At 48.2% G+C, this 14,609-nt stretch overlaps 1 protein-coding gene across 3 annotated transcripts in view; it reads right to left on the minus strand.

Annotated features, from left to right (window-relative positions):
- Nucleotides 1-14,609, minus strand: part of TNFRSF19 (TNF receptor superfamily member 19) — a 91,361-nt gene that overhangs the window by 23,193 nt on the left and 53,559 nt on the right. The window lies entirely within an intron of this gene.

Consider the following 14,609-nt stretch of genomic DNA (forward strand, 5'->3'; position numbering starts at 1 on the left):
TTTCTGCCATAAGGGTGGTGTCATCTGCATATATAAAGTTATTGATATTTCTCCCAGCAATCTTGATTCCAGCTTGTGCTTCCTCCAGCCCAGCATTTCTCATGACATACTCTGCATATAAGTTAAATAAGCAGGGTGACAATATACAGACTTGACATACTCCTTTCCAAATTTGGAACCAGTCTGTTGTTCCATGTCCAGTTCTAACTGTTGCTTCTTGACCTGCATACAGATTTCTCAGGAGGCAGGTAAGATGATCTTGTATTCCCATCTCTTTTTAAGAATTTCCCACAGTTTGTTGTGATGCACACAGTCAAAGGCTTTGGCATAGTCATTAAAGCAGAAGTAGACGTTTTTCTGGAACTCTCTTGCTTTTCTGATGATCCAATGGATGTTGACAATTTGATCTCTGGTTCCTCTGCTTTTTCTAAATCCAGCTTGAACATCTGGAAGTTCACGGTTCACATACTATTAAAGCCTGGCTTGGAGAATTTTGAGCATTCTTTTGCTAGCGTGTGAGATGAGTTCAATTACACGGTAGTTCGAGCATTCTTTGGCATTGCCTTTCTTTGGAATTGGAATGAAAATAGACCTTTTCCAGTCCTGTGGCCACTGCTGAGTTTTCCAGATTTGCTGGCATATTGAGTGCAGCACTTTCACAGCATCATCTTTTAGGAGTTGAAATAGCTCAACTGGAATTCCATCACCTCCACTAGCTTTGTTTGTAGTGACGCTTCCTAAGGTCCACTTGACTTCACATTCTAGGGTGTCTGGCTGTAGGTGAGTGATCACACCATCATGGTTACCTGGGTCATGAAGATCTTTTTTGTATAGTTCTTCTTTGTATTCTTGCCACCTCTTCTTAATATCTTCTGCTTCTGTTAGGTACATACCGTTTCTGTCCTTTATTGAGCCCATCTTTGCATGAAATGTTCCCTTGGTATCTTTAACTTTCTTGAAGAGATCTCCAGTCTTTCCCATTCTATTGTTTTCCTCTATTTCTTTGGATTGATCACTGAGGAAGGCTTTCTTATCTCTCCTTGCTATTCTTTGGACCTCTGCATTCAAATGGCTAAATCTTTCCTTTTCTCCTTTGCCTTTGGCTTCTTTTCTTTTCTCAGCTATTTGTAAGGCTATTCGATAGAAGATGATTAATAGAAATGAAAACTACTTTCTCATGTATATATTTGCCTGGTTCTATTACCAATATTTAGATGGTCGGCCTCACTGTGAAATTACAGCAGAAAAAAAGGTCAGTTCCATGAATGTGTGATAACTGTGTTGGTGGACAAGGAAATTTGACTTAATTCATTCCTGAGGGTGGGTGGTGATGCTCAGTGTGCATCTTCAAAGCTGTGGGTCTCAGCATGGGAAGAGAGACCCTCCTATCTGAGAAGAAGAGGGGTGAAGGGGAGATAGAAAAGAGGAAGCAGGCCGGACCAACACCTGGCCAGCACAGCATTTACAACCAGAAAGACACACTGACTGATGGGAAAGTCCCCCCAATGTCGGGGATGTTTCATCTTAACGTGTGACCTTTTACCTGAGTGTCACTTTCACTCCCACCTGGGGACACTTCAGGGTCAGGAAGTGGGTGATGCGTGTGTTTACAATAAGTTGATGGTGTGAACTTACAGAGGAATGCGGCAGGCTCACATTCTCACCAACACAGCTACCCAACAACTTCAATCACTAACCTGCATGGTTGCAAAAACTTATTTTAAAAAATCGAGCAGAATTCACCAAGTCTCTCCTTGGTGTATGCAGACAAGGGCTTGGTTGCCCGTCCAACTGAGGCTGCGTTTCCACTGTAAACCTCGTCCAACTATGTAAACGGGCCCCTGTAGTGTTTGAACAGAATCCTGGGCAGCCGATCTTACCTTCCTCCTGAGAGTGGGGCACCACCCAAGCGTCCCACCGCTCCATCTGCCACCAGCTGCATGCTCGCCCATGAGAACACCTCCGAGATGTCTAGTGAGTTGACGGGCTCTCAGCCACCTATCAACTAGCACAGTATCCGCCAGCGGTGATCTGTTTTGTTCCAAGGTGTAAAGCCACAGTAACATCATTCACTCTGCCCACAATAATGAGCACTTTGTCTTTCAATGGCCAGAAAATCACGATTTTAGGATGTTCCTTCTCATCTAGCAGGGTGCGCACTGCATTGAGAGTCCTCTTTCCAGATCCCCAGGTCTCTATCCTTTTCTCCACCAGCCTCCACTTGGTTCCCACTCACCTCTCCCCACAGACCCCGCTCTGCTGCCAGAATTGGTCCCTCAGGGGCTGCTCTGTCTGTAGCAGTGGCTGCTGTGGACTGAAAGCCACCAGCTTTCACTGTTGCTGGCCAAGAGCCCTGAGGGGCCAGGGGCGCACAGCCCACCCTGGTGGGCTCACTGAGCCCCGGCATGGTGCTGGCCGGAGGAGCAAGGGGCAGCTGGGAAGCAAGCTGCGTTTCTGCCAGGCCTGCGTCCCTGCATGTGGCGGCTGTGGATGCTCATGCCGCTGTCCACGACTGCTACCAACGGGAGTGGGAAAGCTTTCCTGCTTTTTGTTTCTTTAAATTTGGTTTGTGCGTGCACGAATGTTAAGTCACTCCAGTCGTGTCCGACTCTTTGCAACCCTTTGGACAGTAGCCCGCCAGGCTCCTCTGTCCATGGGATTCTCCAGGCAAGAATACTGGAGTGGGTTGCCATGCCCTCCTCCAGGGGATCTTCCCAGCTTGGGGATCGAACCTGCGTCTCATTGTCTCCTGCGTTGGCAGGCCAGTTCTTTACCATGAGCGCCACCTGGGAAGCCCAGGTTTGGTTTGGATCTCATTTCTTAGTACAAAACGTCAATGCTTCTATCCAGAAAATGACAATTAACCATATTCATAAGGCACTGAACTGAACAGCTGTATTTTTTTCTCAGCGGGACAAAAGAAAATTATAGATGGACAAGACAAATAGTCTTCTATGCTGTAAGATATGTGTGTCCTCAGGTGTGCCAACAAAAATGCAACAATAAAACCAAACAAAAACAGGATTCAAGGGTCCTCGGGGGCCCAGCGATGGGCCTGGAGCAACTGTGACAGGAGGTCGGGCAGGCAAAGGTATCAGCAGGGGTGTTAAGAGAGGGGCTGAGATGATGGATGAGGGCCTCAGGCTCCCAGCAGGTGGAAAGGCATCCCGGGAGGCTCGGGGGTAGAAGGGACCTGGAAGGCTGAGGTCAGGGGGAGCATCCTGAAGGCCAAACCCAGTGAGCAGAAATAACCCTGTGCAGGAAAGTCCTGGCAGGGGACCTGTTCCCAGCCGGGCTGCAGGTCCCAGATGCTGAGACTCAGTTAATGACTTAACTAAACTTGGTTTCTGCTCTTCTTCATCTTGCTTCCAGACTACTTGGCCTGGAGAACTATTCCCCGCCAGGACTGAGCCAGATATGATCATGCATGTCTTTATGGGGAACAAAAAGAAGAAAGGGCAGAGCAGGTGACTGCCAAAGGAGAGCGGCTGGAGGGGCAGGGAGGCGAACCCCAGGCCAGCACTGCCCACCGTTCAACCACAGGGTCGACTGACGACTTCCACCGCTTGCGCCGTTCAGAGAAAGTCTGTGACATGACACCCAGAGCAAGCTCGTCACTTTACATTTGGCAGTGGGTGCATTATAAATAACGGTCTGGTATTTTAATTATGATAAACGTCATAATTAATACTGAAAAACTCATAAGCCATAAAATGGCAGCAGCTTGTCTATAGCATTTCTCTGTAGATACGATAAAAAGCATTTTTTTTTCCTGCTTTCAAGGATGTTTTTCTTCTTTTTATTATCCCCCAGTCCCAGAAGGTCTCACTGTGTTTATTTGACTGATGGAACAATGAAGCTTTGAAACTTCCACATGAAGAAACAGAAAAGACACCATAAAAGAAACACATTATTACGGCCTCGACCATCTGTGCTGAAGGATACACAGGCTCAAAAATAGTTTTGCCTCAACTGGGGCTAACGGATGGGGTTGCCATCTGGGAGCTGGAACAAAGACATGAGACTTGGGCCCCTGCCCTCCTTGTTCCTGAACAGGACTCTGCTTAACCCCTGCAGTGCCAGGCTGCACTGGGGGCCCAGGACTCCGCATTCCCTTGGAAGGAACCTTGTTCATTCGACCTCATCCACGGGAAAAGCAGCGTCCAGCTTGGCACGCTTGCACCTAAGAACTCTGGCTCCTGGAATCATCAGCTTCCCTGTTATTAGTAGAGCGGATAATTCTTATTTACCTCACTGCAGTACTGTGAATGGAGAAGGAAATGGCAACCCACTCCAGTGTTCTTGCCTGGAGAACCCCAGGGACGGCGGAGCCTGCTGGGCTGCCGTCTATGGGGTCGCACAGAGTCGGACCCAACTGAAGCGACTTAGTAGTAGTAGTAGTACTGTGAAATGATTCTAAGACGATAAAACTCAAGTTACTTCGACCCATTAACTTCTTACTAAGAAAAGAAAAATGTGTATGTCTCTGCCCAGTTTAGCATGGCGGGGCCTAAACTGAGGAGAAAACCTGGATGTAGACTGTGTTTCTTGCCATCCCTGTTCCAGCAGAATCAACCTTGCTCTTAATTTATTCATAATCTTACAGCTGACAGAACTTCTGGTGAAGAACCCAAGTCTGGGTTAGGTCAGAAAGAGCCCATATGTCTTGAGGTTTGGAATGTGCTGCAGATTTAGGACTTCAACCAAGGCTTTATTTCCTGTTTTACAATTGTGAGAATCTGGAGTTTGATCCCTGGGTTAGGAAGATCCCTTGGAGGAGGTCATGGCAACCTACTCCAGTATTTTTGCCTGGAGAATCCCATGGACAGAGGAGCCTGGTGGGCTACAGTCCGTGGGATCGTGATGAGTTGGACAGGACTGAGCACACAGGTGCTCAGGGCTTCTTCCCTGATGGTCCAGCGGTTAAAACTCTGTCTGCCAATGCAAGGGACATAGGTTCAATTCCTGGTCCAGAAAGACGCCACATGCCATGGTGCAGCTAAGGCCATGTGTCACAACTACTGAAGCCCTCTCTCCCTATAGTCCGTGCTCCATGATGAGAGAAGCCACCACAATGAGAAGCCCACGTACCTCAACTAGAGAGTAGCCCCTGTTTGCTGCAACTACAGAAAGCCCATGCAGCAGTGAAGATGCAGCACAACCAAAACTGGATAAAGTAAATGAGAGAAACAGGTAAAATTAATTTTAAAAACTGTGAGAATCTTCAACTGGTTCATGAAAGACAGGGACACAGTCCACATAAATAACTTGTCTGGCAGTTAAGGATTGGGACTAGGACTCAAAAGCAAGCTCCCGTAGAGACTGGCTGGCAATAATTTGGAGATGATAGGGTAAGACAGTTATGTCCTTTCAGTGCTAACTAGAGAAACTTGCTGCATCTTATTCTTCAGATCAGAATCTGGGGGACTCTCAAGAGTCTTCTCCAACGCCATAATTCAAAAGCATTGATTCTTCAGTGCTCAGCTTTGTGTATGGTCTAACTCTTTTTCAAGTAGGATGACTCCACTTCAAGTAGACATTAAAGTCAATGAGCTGGTTTAAATATTTACTCACCGAGAAACAGGTTGTGGTTTGTTAAAGGCCATCACTAAATTAAATGAGTGTTAGATTAAGTACAGTTTATTTTAAAAATATAAAATTTTTTTTGATTTCTTTCTTAAGTTTAAAATTAAAACACCCTCACTCCTGGTCCTGGAGCTGGCCTGGAGAAGTGGGGCCGACTGGGGCCTCTCTGCTGTGGCTGCTTCTTTGCAGTGACGTGGGGGTGGTACAGGCTGAGAGAAGCACAGGGAGAGTGGTTCCCTCTAGGACTCAAGACCCACTTGCTGCTTTAAACTCTCCTGGGGCTCTCCTCTTCTTTCCCTCCTCAAAGTGATGCTCCTCCAATGATGTTCCTGGTCAAGAGCTGGTGTGCGAAGGGGCTGGATACACACGCAGGTTTAGAGACAAAAGGACACCCTCTGTGGGTGCAGCTACGCTTATTCCAGTCGCCCTTGGGATGTGGCCCTCAGAGAACAGAGCTCACACACCTCCTCCCGAGGACAGACGCTCAGCTCTGAGGGATGGAGTCGTTGCTAAGCTGAATCTCTGACAGTCTCCGCATTGGGTCTGGCATGCTCCGTGAGGTCGCTTTATGCCACGCTTTTTTATTTTAAGCATTTAATGGGTACACACACAAATCACTGCTCCCTTTGCAAAAGTCCATGACTTAATGAAACAGGCCTGCCGGATTTTATATTTTTAAAATAAACTGTACTTAATCTAACACTCATTTAATTTAGTGATGGCCTTTAACAAACCACAACCTGTTTCTCGGTGAGTAAATATTTAAACCAGGTCATTGACTTTAATGTCTAAAAGAGACTGCAGAGAAAGGCCAAGGAGTTGGATTTACAGCCGACTGAGTAATGATCAGCTGCTCCTGTTCTCGAGGGCCCGGATCAAAGCCTTCAGCACCTCAAGTTCAGGACGCCCCTGCCTCCAGACTGCGGCCAGCAGACAAGCTCTTGAAGCATCTCCAGGGTCGGGGGACATGGTCCAGGGACCCGGGGACAGCATTCAGACTGTTCTTTGCTTTTCTTCTCCTTATGTGGAACCATGGCTGACAAACACTTGGCCATTTTATATTGGGAGAAAAGCATGCATGTAGAGCACGTGAGTCTAAGAAACATTTTTCTCTTAAAATGTCTTGATTTTTGTTAACTTTAATGAAACTAGGGCTAAGGAAAGGCAAATATTTGAAATAGCTAAATAATCACTCAAAGCGGCTGCATTCACCAAGCACTTCTTTCTCTAAAGAGGCCAAGACATTAAAGCTGCCCCGTTGTTTTCTCAGCATTCTTGGAAAACAAGCCATTTGCTATGACAGATTTTCAACGTATCTTTAGAAAACAGTTGCTTACCCGAGAAGCAAATCTGCATTTAAAAAAACCCAGATTAACTATGTGTGATGGAAATCATTTCAAAGAAAGGAGAGCAGCTTTCTGTTTTCAGGAAAAGATTCCAACCAATGTGACTGGGTCTCCCCTTCCCCACCCCTCCTGGGTCCAGAGTAATAATGAAAACTGCAATGACTGTAGCAGGTGGTATCAGATAACCCAGGGATCCGTTTGTATGAAGTTGGAGCACGCTGGGTGCTCTGTCTAGGGTCCCCACCCCCAGGCCGGATACACAAGCCACCCTGCTCTCCTCCTGTGTCCGAGCATCTCTGCCTGCTGTAGCTGCCCCCGTTTCCTGCCCTCTGCCTGGCGGGCGGAGCTGGCAGAGCATTGTCCACAGAAAAGCCTCCATGGACCCCTCAGGGTATCGTGGGGCCAAGCCCTGGTGCGGGGACTGTGCAGGGTGTCCTTGTGGATTTTCATCTCTTGGTTCCCACATAAGCCACTTTCCATGTCCACTCTGTTAGCTTGTTTGTCAATAAAGTAAGGAAATCACAAGGAACTGAGAAAGAGAAAGGGAGGAAAGCAGGAAACTGTGGAAAGATGAACAAAGAAAAGAGAGCACTTCCCGGAACCAGTGACTAACGAGTAGGCAGCGCGGGGAGCATGCTCCGGATGCCTGGGGGCAGCTCTGCAGTCAGCTCAGGCTCCGGGAGCCAGGGCTGTTTTCTCTGATCGCCCTGTCCTCCTGCTCCTCGCCCTGTTCTGTGAACAGGACAGAGCCGCATCTTGAAGAAGCTGCCCTTCCCTACTGTTCAGGAGGCCCCGGGAGCGCCTGTCTGCCCTGAAAAGAGTCCCCAAACTGGTCACACCCACAGGAGCCAGGGCGCCAGTCTCCCGCCCGACACTTGGACTCCTGGCCTGAGGACCACAGACTCCGAGAACATCCCGTGTAAACTGAACCCGTAATCAGCACAGGGTGGCTTTGTGGGCCTGTTCGGCAGAGGATCCAGCAAGTTCTCCGCAAAGGCCACTAAGTATGAACAAACTCAGGAGAAGAACTCTCTCCTGCAGGAACAGGAAACACAGATGCAACAACACTACGTGATGCTTCTGAAGCACATGGCTTTGCTATAAATCTTTTGGATTATATACATCTCTCTGCACCTCATTCTACATCACTCTGATCAGATTCAGTGAGTGCTGAGTGTCCAGATGAAGAGTCCTGGGTGTGAGGGGGTAGCAGGAACTGACTTCTGATCCTCAGGGATTCAGCTGGACACAGGTAGCAGCTAAAGTCACCTGCTCTCCACCACAGGCAACCTGAAAACCCACACGGGCGTCGATTTCAGAACACTCCCCATTTGTTTCCTCTTAAGTTGAAAGGAAGTGTTAGTCGCTCAGTCGTGTCTGACTCTTTGTGACCCTGTGGACTGCAGCCTGCCAGACTCCTCTGTCCATGGGATTCTCTAGGCAAGAATACTAGAGTGGGCTGCCATTTCCTTCTCCAGGGGTTCTTCCCCACCTAAGGATCGAACCTGGGTCTACCTGCATTGCAGGCAGATTCTTTATCATCTGAGCTACCATGGAAGCCCTCCTTTTAAATTGGTTTTCTTTAAGAGGTGTTTACCAGGCACCCTTATTTAAAACAATTTAGCACCACAGGTCAAGAGAGAAAGATATGAGGAAGAAAGAAAGATATGAGGAAGAAAGAAAGAGAGAAAGATATGAAAGATATGCCTTTGCACACATAAGCACCTGTGGGCATCAATCCACTTGCACACTTGGGGAAGGTCTCCCGCTCATGTGGACAGAGCAGTGTGTGGCAGATAGCCCTGAAATCCACCTCAAGTCTGAAGTCCACAGCACTTACTCAAAAATATCACTGAAGTAATGATTAGTATATGAATATACATCTCAAGTGGGAAAAGGTTACAAAACTGTGTACAGCATAATTATACCTATTTTAAAAAAAAATCGGTAGTATAGATAGAACAAAGACTGAAAAGACCATCAGAATACCGTAATTTTGTTCTATATGTGTCAATGCTGGAAATGTTCTCTTTATGATGATCTCCCCTTCTTTTTTTCCTACTAAACCTAAAAAAATTATCCACTAAATGAGCAAATGAGTTGTTGTTTAGTTGCTAAGTCATGTCTGACTCTCTGGGACCCTGTGGGCCATAGCCTGCCAGGCTCCTCTGTCTGTGGGATTTCCCAGACAAAAATACTGGGGTGGGTTGCCACTTCCTCCTCCAGGGGATCTTCCTGACCCAGGGATCGAACCCATGTCTCCTGTGTTGGCAGGCCGTTTCTTCACCACTGAGCCACCAGAGAAGCCCCATGAGCAACGAGTTCTTTTTAAAGTTTATTTTGAAATTACGTTACTCTCTATTTAGAAGACGGTTTGAGTTTCCTTTGGAAAACAGTCAGTCTTTAACAATGAAATGCCTTACTAGTGCGGAGAGCGGCGGGCTTTCTGAGAGGACGAAGTCATGTTAAATCCTACAGCACCACGGGTCAGCACAGCTCGAGACCTCCCATCTCCCCCACAGGGTGACTTATCTGATGGCTTATCTCCTAGGAATCACGTGGCATGTTTTACTAAGCCCCCAAGGACAAAGCAAACATCTCGGTTAAACACCCTTAAATAAAAACCGCTTTGAATGTTTTCAAAACCATTTGTTCCAACCACAGTGTTTGTTCCAAATTAAGTAAACACTGCTTAAAGGAAATCACTCCAATCCTGCATTTCTTATCAGGCCCAGGGCAGGAAGTAGTTCTAAAATTTCTTGTGTTTTTCTGTGCTTCTCCTAATGCTGTAAACAGCTGCCCCTTATCAAAGGGTGGAGCAGGGGTTTCTGTGGAAAGGGTGCCTTTATTTAGCTGCAGCTCCATCCTCACAAATTAGAATGCTCTGGGCGGACTAATGCGTGATGTTCACACACCCATCATTCTCCCGGTGGGAGGGGAACTTAAAGCTCGAGCTGGTTGGGCAGTGGGCGTAGGGCTTTGGGCCAAGGGGCAGAGGAAAGCGGGCGGTTTGGTGTTCTGGCCATCCGGGTCACCAAGCACAGAAGTCTTCTGCAGCCCCATCCAGGTAACCCTCAACCCCCTGCCCCCCAACCCCCCAGGGCTAGGGGAGGACCGAAGCTAGCTGCATCTGGGACCCTCCCCGCATAGGGCAGCTCCCAGCTGCCACCTCCCACACAGGGCACACCTGGACGGGCGGGGCCGCGGCATGGCAGGCCAGGTGCAGTCATCGCTGGGAAGAAGGCTGGTGCTCCTGGACGCGATCCCATTTGCATCTATCTCCCCTCTGCCAACATGGCACGGTTATCCCTATTTCCGGAGGGGCAAGGGGAGGCTCAAAGTGGTGAGCTGACTTGCCCGAGGCGACATCTGTGGTCCAAGGCAGAGCCTGGGCGTGAATGAAGGTTCACACACCCACCATTCTTCAGGGGCAGGGGAGCTTAAAGCTCATATTGGCTGGGCTGCGGGCACGGTGCTTTGGGCCATGGGGCAGAGGAAAGGGTGCCCAGACTTCTCGCTGGTTCCAGGCTGTGCCCCACCCTTGGCTGCTTTTGGATGCCAGGGTCTGAGGACTTAAGACTGGGCCAATATACACAGTCGGAAGGCAGGGGTTTGGATAGAAACTTCCTTCTAGTTTTCTAAATCAGTTTATAAGGAATGCAGGTACATGCTTCAGAGAGACACTGCCACCGAGACACTCTTGGTCACAAATCTGAGCTGCGGAGAACAGACAGCTGAAGTTCCCTCCATCTCTCCTTATGCCCCATCCAGGTTCCCACACTCACTGCTGGTCTCTGAGCCACAGCCTCTGCTAAACCCCATGACTCCTCTGTCCATGGGATTCTCCAGGCAAGAATACTGGAGTGGGGTGCCATGCCTTCCTCCAAGGGATCTTCCTGACCCTGGGTCAAACCTTCATCTCTTCGTCTCCTGCATTGGCAGGTGGGCTGTTTACCAGTAGTGCCACCTGGGAAGCCCAACATAAATACACTACCATGTGAAAAAGAAATACCTAGCTGGAAGCTCCTGTGTAACACAGGGAGCCCAGCCTGGCACTCTGTGATGACCCAGAGTGGTGGCACGGGGTGAGGGGAGGGAGCCTCAAGGTGGGGGATATATATATATATACATATATATAACTATGAATGATCTGAGTTTATGTATGGCAGAGACAATCTCAACACTGTAAAGCAATTAGCCTCCAATAAAAAATTTTTTTTAAATAAAATGTATTTATATTCCTTTAAAATTATTCTCATGTTATTAACACAGACAGTCATCCTTTTAAAGGACTTTAATCCTAAAGGAAATCAACCCTGAATATTCACTGGAAGGACGATGCTGAAGCTGAAGCTGAAGCTCCAATACTTGGGCCACCTGATGCAAAAAGCCAACTCATTGGAAAAGACCCTGATGCTGGGAAAGATTGAAGGTGGGAGGACAAGGGGACGACAGAGGATGAGATGGTTGGATGGCATCACTGACTCAATGAACATGAATTTGAGCAAACTCCAAGAGATAATGAAGGACAGGGAAGTCTGGCGTGCTGCAGTCCACAGGGTTGCAAAGAGTGGGACATAACTGAGCGGCTAAACGACAACAACCATAAGCTGCACATTTCAGGCACAGTTTAGGTACGTCTTGTGGCACAGAGGCCCCTATAGACATCACAGGAGATGAAAACAAGGCTCACCATGACCACTGATCCAGCTGGACCCTTGGTGCTCCCGGGAGCCCACTGTTTTCTCCCCTATCCCCTCCACTCTCGATGACAGAACCTCAGACGTCTGTGCTGGCCCAGTCTCTGAGGGCCTGGGTCCAGTCTCACCCGGGAGAGTGGTGCTTTGTGCTCCACACACACACAGAGCCTCACAGGAGAGCCCCTTGCCGGCCACTGGATGCACATGCCTGGGTTTTCGCCTGCCCCTGCCCTGGAGGGGCATGGAGCAGGCACCGCCTCCACCAGAGGGCAACCCTTCTCTGGATCCTTCAACAGACCTTACGTGACACCATTCTCTTGTCCTCTCAGATAAAACAGTCAGCCTGTCTCAACAAGATCGTTCCCTTTAACCTGCAAACAGGCGTTCCTTTCCCGTGAGGAGGAGACCCCTCCCCTGACTACGCTCCCCACAGTCACTGTCGAGGCAGGCTCTGGACCGAGTGACCTACCGTCAGCTCCCTCCTTCCCTTGTACAGCCTCCTATGTCCCCGTCGCCTGGGCCCCGTTTCCGTCACTCATTGAAACAGCCATCGAAGGCTTCTCAGGGACCGAGTCCACAGGCACTGCCAGTGTTGGCTGGCTGGACCACAGTCAGCACCCCACGCCACGGAACACTCTCCTTCCTGGCGTCCCCCTCTTCGGGCTTGCCCTCCCCTGGTTGACTCCCGGGTCACAGCTGGGGCCACCCTCCCTGCGGCTCCTGCACCATCACCTTAGAGCCGAGGGTCCTCCCAGGTGGGACTGACTGTCACCAGGTGCATCCAGGTGTGTGGCGTCTGAGTGGCCTGACAGCTCGCCCCCTGCACTGTGAGCTCCAGGAAGGGCTGCGCCCATGTCTGCCCCATGGTGGGTTCGCACCTCGTAGACACCCAAGTATTTGTTCAGCAGGCAGGCAGGAAAGGCGGAGCTCCCAGGACGATGGTGTTCACCTGCACCTGCCGGATTTGCTCCTTCAGGAGCCTGAAGGGGGAAGCACACATCCCAGGAGCCCGCTGAGAGCGTGGGGAGGCCAGGAGGCCTAAGCAGAGCCTGCAGGCTGAAAGAGTAGCCACAGGGAACCTCCTGCTGCGGGGGCTGCGGTCCCCAGACCCCAGGGCTACCTGGGGTCTCGAGCAGGGGCTGCTCCTGGTCTGGGGAGTCCAGTCCCCCAGCACCACATGCACCCCTGAAACGGAGCCTGTCTCTGCAGGGAGCTTCCCAGAGGCCACCAACTTCACGCTTTGAGTCTATAACACAGGAACGCCTCTGGGAAAGTCACTAAAGAAGCAATTGTTCGTGGATGAGTGCAAAAGCCTGAAGCAGGAGAAATGAAAACATGAGGCGCCTTACATAATTTTCCCCAAAGACCTCGAGAACTCTTCTGAAGAGATTAGCCGCGTTCTGGAATTATTCCCAAGAACTGTGCCAAATGCAGCAAACATTCCTTTAAAGAGATAAGGATTAAGGCTCACTAAAGACCACCAGACAGCTGTTTCACAATTCGAAAAGCTATTAGCTGTGTGCGCTGCATTTCTGGCTTGGAAAAAAATTTTATTTTTTTCTTTGCTTTCTAAAAAGTCTCATACTAGAGAAATATTTTATATATATATATATATATATATATATGTAGCCAATTTTCTTTTCAAATGATCACTTACTTAGGGCTTTACAAAACATTAAAAGTTAAATGTGAAATCTATGCTTAAAGGCTAATTTATGATGTCCAAGCTTAGCCAGATTCCCCAAAGGCAAACAACTCCAGTGCCTCAAACATGACTAGATCACATTAAATCTAAGACCAATAAATTAAAGGAAAAAAAAAAAACCTAGGCCTTTCTAACTCTATGGGCAATATCAATTTCTTCACTAAATCTTTTTCTGATAGTTTTGGATGAAGGGGATAATCTTTGCCTCCTGGACAGAATGATGGCTGAGCTGAGCCATAGGCAAGACCAGGCTGCTGCCTCATTTTAACTTTTAACTTTATATTGGGGTATAGCCAATTAACAGTGTTGTGATAATTTCAGGTGTGGACAGCAAAGGGACTCAGCCACATATACACATGTATCCATCCTCCCCCAAACTCCACTCCCATCCAGGCTGCCATATTAACATCGGGCAGAGTTCCGCGTGCTACACAGTAGGGCCACCAAGGCCCGTGTGTGTATATGTCCATCCCTAACTCCCTAATGATCCCTTCTTCCCATCCTCTCGTTCATGCCCGGCAACTGTAAACTCATTCTCTAAGTCTGTGAGTCTGCTTCTATTTTGTAATATGTTCATTTGTATCATTTCTCTTTAGATTTTGCATATAAGGGACGTCATATGGTATTTCTCCTTCTCTGTCTGACCCACTTTACTTGGTAGCTGTGCCATTCTAACTGGCAAGAGGACATGTCCTTTTCTGAGCTATGGAGCACCTCTCCTAAGCTGGACTTTTAGAGTTTTCCTTAGATGACAAACAGTAAAGCAAATAATACAAGAAAAAGTCAACATGGAATGGATGACATTAGCCAACAGGGGATCGACTGGACGGCTGGGGACTGCACAGAGACAGCAGGGCGTGCGGGGGAGAACATAGTGTCTGGAGTTAGACCCGAGGTTGCCAATTATCAGCCAACAGCGGAGAGTCATTAACCTCTCTGGACCAGTGTTCACACTGATGACTGTGAGCTGATGATGAGACCCTGAGAAAATTAAGTAAAACCAACTGTGACTCACACAGAACAGACATTCAATACTGCATCTGTTAAATGCAATGAATTATTTGGTGAACATTTACCTATTACAAAGAGAGGGGTCAGCGGCATTTCTATAAAAGAGTCAAGCCCTTGGCCTTCCTGTCACTTCAAAAGTAGAAAGGAATGCACTTTGGTAAAGGACATAATAATAGGGACTTCAAAATTCCATAGTATTCTCGGAAACAAAAATACCATGCGACTTTATCAAATAATGCAGTAAATTTCAATTAATTTAAG

The sequence above is a fragment of the Bos grunniens genome, chromosome 12, assembly GCF_055505025.1.
Source record: "Bos grunniens cultivar Pamir isolate PY7600 chromosome 12, Bosgru_T2T1.0, whole genome shotgun sequence".
In the NCBI taxonomy this organism is placed as follows: Eukaryota; Metazoa; Chordata; class Mammalia; order Artiodactyla; family Bovidae; genus Bos; species Bos grunniens.